Source organism: Tachypleus tridentatus, chromosome 8, assembly GCF_004210375.1.
Source record: "Tachypleus tridentatus isolate NWPU-2018 chromosome 8, ASM421037v1, whole genome shotgun sequence".
Classification (NCBI taxonomy): Eukaryota; Metazoa; Arthropoda; class Merostomata; order Xiphosura; family Limulidae; genus Tachypleus; species Tachypleus tridentatus.
Window position 1 is genome coordinate 26,208,390 of NC_134832.1, and position 7,430 is coordinate 26,215,819.

The window sequence follows — 7,430 nt, forward strand, 5'->3', positions numbered from 1 at the left end:
TCTCAAGCCCTTAAACATTTAATAAAAATGTTCTATTTACAGGTAAAATTGAATATCATATTTAAAGCGTTTTTTATATTAAAACACCTCTTTGAAACAAGGGACTATCTACTTATCTCTTTTTGGTTTCGATTTCTTTATAAATACAATATGGTGAATTGCACTGCCACCTATATTGAAAAGAAAGAAAGGTAGTTTATAAATTTATACGACGACATTATTATCCAGACAATTTGGCAAATATCTCTTCTTATTGCAATCTTTCAAATACAACTAATTAAGTACTTAACGTTTTTGTTTTGTTTTTGCGTTTCGAAAGCCTTTAAAAATGTTTGTTAAAACACTAAGTAGTGATTATGAAGGTAATATGTTAAAGTATGGGTAAATCTATAAAATATTGAACAACTCGAATCATTATTACAAATTTTACTAAATAACTATTAGTATTAGGATATCATTAAGCATTTTGTGTAAGAAAAAGTACAATAAATGTAATCCTATTATGAAAAAAAAATAACTCCTTCACATGCACTTTTTCACACCTGGTCAGTGAGCGAGGTAGCCACAGAGAATACGTGGATTTCTAGCTCTCGTTCGCAGTAGGTTATTCAAATTGGATGCGAGTCTTTTGTGTGTGAATTTTGTTGACCAAGTTAGTCTATTGTTAGGGTATTGGTAGAGTCAAAGAAGAGGGCTGGGGTGTGAAAGAGGGTGGAAAATCTGTTAGGCTCAACTCTAATCCCCACGATGGTTACTGAAAATGTAGTTTCAGGGTATACGGTTTTAGGCTGCCATGGAATGTACCCTTTGCTCGAAATGTTTAAGTGGTAGTTAGTTAATTGTGATGAATGTCTCGCCTTTACTAACTAAACCAATATTATCTGTGACACTTCTACTGATAAACTCTCGTAAAATGTCCACTTCCTATAATGTACGCTAGACAATTCACTGATCACCAAGTGTGGTCCTTAAAAGGCTAATGTAGCATGGGATTATTCTCTATTAAAGTGTTTTAAACACTTTTAGCTTTATTTCATTCTACAGAAACAAGAAGAATCTCATGCATCTGTAAATATTGCATTCACAGAGCCACGTGCTTTCCTGTCACGAACAATGAACATGAATTATTTATAGAGCATCTATCTAAAGAGCCAAATTTACCGCTGATTTGGCTTTCATTAACTATTTAGCTGTTATCTCCAATATGCACCCGTCTCAGCATGAGAAAATATCATACAGGAACAATAACACTAATACTATGAACATCAAATTATTTAGTACGATTTTTTAAACTCTGGAATAAGTACAAACTATCCTTAAGTATTCTTTATAACATTTACTAAAATTAAAATATGCAAAACGGATGCTTTTTATGGCAATAGTGCTATCGTTGCATGTATCTTACAACTGGTTTGAAAGTGATGAGATACAACGTTACTCTTTGCATTAAAAAAAGCATCTTGAAAATAGCCATTTCACTGTTACTGTGAAATTTTATCGTTAACGACTTCTTATTTTAAAAATTAAGAAAGGAAGAATTTGTTTGTTTTTGTATTTCGCGCAAAACTACACGAGGGTTACCTGCACTAGCATTATTCTACCAAAGAATAATGAGATTGACCATCACGTTATATCACCCCCAGAAAGAGCGAGCATGTTTGGTGAGGTGTGACAGAGAATCAAAACCGCAACCCTCAAAGAACGAACACAGCGCTCTTACCACCTGGTAAGGAAGAAAAACAAATATCGACTTGAGTGCTGTAAAAATATGGTGTTTTATACGTTAATACAAACACCAGAGATAACATTGATTTTAATATAATTTTACGAAATACTAACCCAATACAATAATAAATTCATCCTTTTAGTTATTTCTGTTCTAAATTTAGTGTATACGTTTTCTTTTTACCCATAGTTACAATCACTAATAATTGTGTAAAAAACAGAATAAAACATTGTTCAAAAGCTGCTGGTATTGATAAATATTATAGAAATGTATTACAACAACTTTATTAAAGTGCTTGTGTTAAAAAGATTTTCATTGCTATTCAAGACTCTGCCCCAGTCTTTCTCAGAAAACTTTATTTTTTTCGGTTCAGATCAACCACCTTGTCTCTAATTATCATCTTTGTTTAGAGAACAATTGCCTTAAAACACTTGAACTATTATTGAAAGCTAGTTTGCGTGTATCTGTCTAAAATTAACTAAGATGGCTGCTCACTTTTATGTGTGTGTGCTTGTCAATCTTTCATGATTTACTGTTGTGAATAAATGAACAAATAAAATAGTTTTTGTTCAGTCGTCACACGTTTTTAATCTTTTGAATCTTATTTTTTATCAACAAAATATTGGTTGTATAAATTTTCATACAGTCTTCTCAGTTCTTCTGAAAAGAAAGCAACAAAGTAAAAAAAAAAACTTTTATTTACTAAATCAATCGATTGTCAATTTCTATCTATCTACTCTTAGCGGGTAAATATCTCTTATTTATCGACAATTTTATTTGCAAATTAAAAAATAAAAATAAAACACAATTGATAATTTTTAATCGAATTATCACTCCTACAATTGATTTATATGAGCATTTTTTTCTTTCAGCTAATTTTTAACTTCACTCAAATATTAAGATTGATGTTGAGTAAAATTTCCAGAACAATATCAGCTTTATTCATAAAGAGACAGCTTTCATAAATTTCATTCTAATTTAGGCTTAGAGATAAGCTGTTTTAGCGTTCAAAGCAGCAGCCTTCTGTGACTTGTAGAATTGTATAAACACGTGAACACGAGCTGTCAACTAATACTGAAAAAGATAAATTACATTACTGTGCTTGTCGAGGACCGGGAATAGATGTTTCTAGGCTTTGAGCACGTGAGAAAAGAAATCCCATTATCAACCATATTTAGCATTATCTGTCGCGTAGAGTGAGCAAGGAAAATCGCTCCAAAGAAACTTGGCGAATTTTTTTTTGTGATTTTATACTCTGCCATATAGAAGCCTTAGCAGTTACGTTTTTTGAGTTATGTGGCAGAAATACACAAGGGAATTACAATAAACAGGAAATATATATTGAAAAAACGTTGATACTTATTTTAAATACTACTGCTGTGTTTATAAAGAATTAACAAAATGTCATGACTTAAAACTAACGCGCACGTTTTAAGTTTCTTGTAGGCCAAAGAAAACGTTAACAACTTGGACTACAAATATGTATATTATAAAACAACGTCGACACATTTCCGAAAAGCACAAACAATTTGGAAATTTTAGCTTTACTAAATCGAATATTTTGTTAGCGTGTTACTTCAAAAGCTATAATGACAGTAGCACATGATATTAATTATTCAATTATATCGTGAATCAATTTCAATGTATTTTTAATTTCCAGTAAAAGAACTAAGGAAGATAAGTAATTCTCAACAACGAAAAAAATTGCAGTTTCATAAGTGATAATTTATTAAATGAGTATAATTCTAATTAACATTCTTAGCCGTGAAACTTAGTTTTTTATGTTTATAATAATTACCATAGAGTGATATGTTTATTTGTTTTGAACTTCGTGCAAAGCTACACGAGGGTTATCTGTGATAGCCGTCCCTAATTTAGCAGTGTAACACTAGAGGGAGGCAGCTAGTCATCACCATCTACCGCCAATTCTTGCGCTACTCTTTTACCTAGGAATAGTGGGATTGATCGTATCCATATAATACCCCCACGGCTGAAAGGGCAAGCATGTTTGATATGACAGGGATTCGAACCCGCGACCCTCAGATTACGAGTCGAATGCCTTAACCACCTGACCATGCTTGACCTATGGTGGTCTGTAAAGAACCATTTCACAAGATAGAAACTAAACACCAGGCGACGCTGATAAAAAAATGTCCATTCACGACTGACTGTATCCGTGCTTTTTTCTAATTATGCAAATCACTTTAATGATTTTAAAAAGCCAAGTTTGTAGTTCAATGTGGAATTTAGTTTAGGTTGTAATTGTTGTGAGACTAAGTACTTAATTAAACTTCATTACGTTTGAATGTAAACACGTCATTCAGGAAGAATGTAATACAATGGCTTATACAAAACGAACTGTATAAAGGTAGATTGTATACGAAACGTACAGTGTAAAGGTAGACTAAACCTGTAAATATTTGTTCCTTCCACAAATGTGTGTTCAAATAATTAATAAAGAGGCAGATGAGTATGACCAAATGCAGAACAAAAGTTATCTAGCTTTGAAAGACATGAGAAACGAGTCTATGTAGTCTTTATATATCAAGGACACTATTTGACTATATAATTTATATATTGACTGTCTCATTTTGTGTATAAGCTCATATGCAGGACAAGCCATTGTTACGAATACTCCACCATCTTCCAAAACAATTGGTTAAAATGCATCTTACACTTATACTGGCTCTTTAGCAAGTCGTCAACGCTTGAGCTACTCTTATACCAATGAATAGTGGGATTGATAATAACATTATAACGTTATCACGGTTGAAAGGGCGAACATGTTTGGTGTGACGGAGATTCGAATCCGCGACCTTCAGATTGAGAGTTGAGAACCCTAGCTACTTGTCCATGCCGGACTTCGTTGTTTTGTATTCGATTATGAGTGCTTCTCGTTTTTCTTCCTCAGATATTTTCAACCTTTGTAGAAGACGAAAGGTCGTCTCTTACCTTGACCACCAAACCTGGGCCTTTTGTTACCTGGTTTGCAATCAAAAGTTAATATTTTGTTGCTTGTTCCTACGTTTTGTAATCAAAATTTGGATTTTTTTTTTACATGTTTGCATATTTTGCTAATAAATAACTCTATGATCAATATGTGACATTTTGTTACTTTTTGCAATGAAAAGCGTTTATATACACACATATAAACTTTGTATTCTTACCACTATATACATAAACCTTAATCAGTTTTATACCAAGGGTGTAAGCGATTTATAAAGATTGAAATGAAACTTCCAATTAATAGGAGGGTCGTTTATCAGCTAATGATAACATCAGCTAAAACAACAACTCCGGATACTGTTTTAGAGATTCTTATATTTATGAACGTTCGACTTTTGTTAAGCTGGCACTAAATTACTGCAGTGTAATAACACAAACGTTAATGTTTAAGTTAAAATATGTGTTTTCTCTACAAAATAATCTAGTGAATTTATTAATTTATTTTAAAAAGCACAATTAATGCAGTGAAAAGTCAAAACAATCCCCCTGTTTTTTCTCCTGATTTTGTCCTTTATTAATTTCGAAAGCACCTAAAGCATAGTATGCAGTAATAGTTATTTTATTTATAAATATTTTTATTAGTATTATACAAAATTATGCTGTTATTTGTTTACACCTTAAAAGCTTTAAAATATTTCACGAAATTTTGTATAAATATTTTTGTTTCGTAGAAACATTTTATGTTAAATAAAATACATTTCAGATTAGAATATCTCATCTGTATATTTATATATATATACACACACACACATATATACATATAATGATTTATCTTTCTGAAACGCTTTACATAAATTCGTTTTTCGAATAAAATTCATTGACCTCGGTAATAAACATAAACTTTGTAATTTTTTTACGTTCTTAGCATTTTGGGAATTAAATTGTTATTCCAGATAATACCCACCCACACATGTGTTTGTCATTTCTGTAATAAGACACACTCATTATCAAGTACCTGTATCACCTACGTGACATTTGTTTGTCAACTTAGACATTTTGCTGATCTAGAACTCGATAATATCTTCTTATTGGGACCTAGATTGTCAGAGCTGTCAGTTACCACATTATTTTTGTGCGTAAATAATTCATTCTCCACACATAAAATGCGAAATGAAGTGGCTCCACTAAGGTGCTAGATACAAGTGGATGGTTTCTGATTAGTTTTAAGAGCCTCTTGTGAGTTTTACTTGTTAAATACAAAGGTACAAGGTTACTTTTCGTATTAAAAAATCGTAGCTTTTAGTTCCGCTTCAGTTAAACTAAAGCGAATAATCCAGATGGCGCTGAACTTCCTACTCACAGTCTCGTTCAATGTTTATCTAGTCTATTATGTCATTGTAGAAATGTATTGCTTACACTATAGCGCAAAATAAATGTATATCGTTTATTATCAATTATAAAAATAAAATTTAAATTACATTGTAGTTTTGTCATGAACAACGTGTTTTTTCCCAATAAAATATACAAAATATGTGTTATTTTTTCCCTTCATTCATGATTATTTAAATATTATTTTCATTTCATTTCTTTTTTCTTTTTTTTGCTTTCTAGCCAAGTATTGAACAGAATATTTTTCTGATGTTAAAACATGAATATTAATTTCAATACTTAATTTACATTATATGTAGAACTTCTGATAGTGAAAACGTCAAGTTATAGTGTAAATGTTTTATTTTAACTCATAAATTGTGAGATTTAATTAATTACAAAATCGCAATGAATACTGAATTTTAATTAGAATATTATTCTGTAATGTTCTCTTTCTTCAAGAAGGGAGGAAGTTTTCTTGTTAAGACTTCACATTGGCCATAGTTTATTCAATCATCGTTTTGTTTTGTTCGGGACTGATCCACCAATGTGTGGCCTTTGTGTGTATGACACTTAGGTCACAACTGCCCAAATTTTACTTTCTTGTCCCTACGACTGTCAGCTGCGCCACCACTTTAGCCATGTTTTTCTAGGGTTTTCACATTTGACATTGGACAGAGTCATTGGTGATATTGTCCAGAGTGATCGTATTTTTAGCTTTTTACAGGTCATTGGCCTTTTAAATTCTCTTTGATCTTTTATCTCAGTTACAGAGAATGTTCTGTTTTTGTTTCTTTTACCGTATTTTTTCTATTAATTTTGTATTCAGTTTTTATCTTATTTTACAGAGATAGTCCTGTGCAACAAAGCAGCTAACTCTTTCTTCAAGTCTTGTTGTTCAGAAGTTTTGAAAAATCAAGCTACTCAAATACAGACAGATTGTCTAAAATAATGAAGTGATTTATAAATGTCAGATGAACAGAATACAAAAAAAAAGAACCAGAATTGTTTTACAACAAAATATCTACCGTTTTTTTAAAAATAATCAAACATCTGATATCTACTCAACATAATATTTGATTGTATGTTGAGGTGTGTCGACTCAGTCACAGCTTTAAATTTTACTAATTGATTACTGCGGAAATAAGTTTAAAATTTTAAACTTGTCTTGCAAATATTAAATTAGATGTAGTTTACCTAGTAAAGGAGAAAAGTGTTAAAATATAATATTTATTGAATTGAAATATCAAAATTCTGTGCGCTTTGGAGTAGTAACATTTTTATATACTTGTTTTTTTTAAATAAACTAGCAGAGAAAAATTAATTAAAAAGCAAAGCATCAAAAAGTAAACACTGTAACCCCCAAAACGTCATGATTTCGATTTTTTGA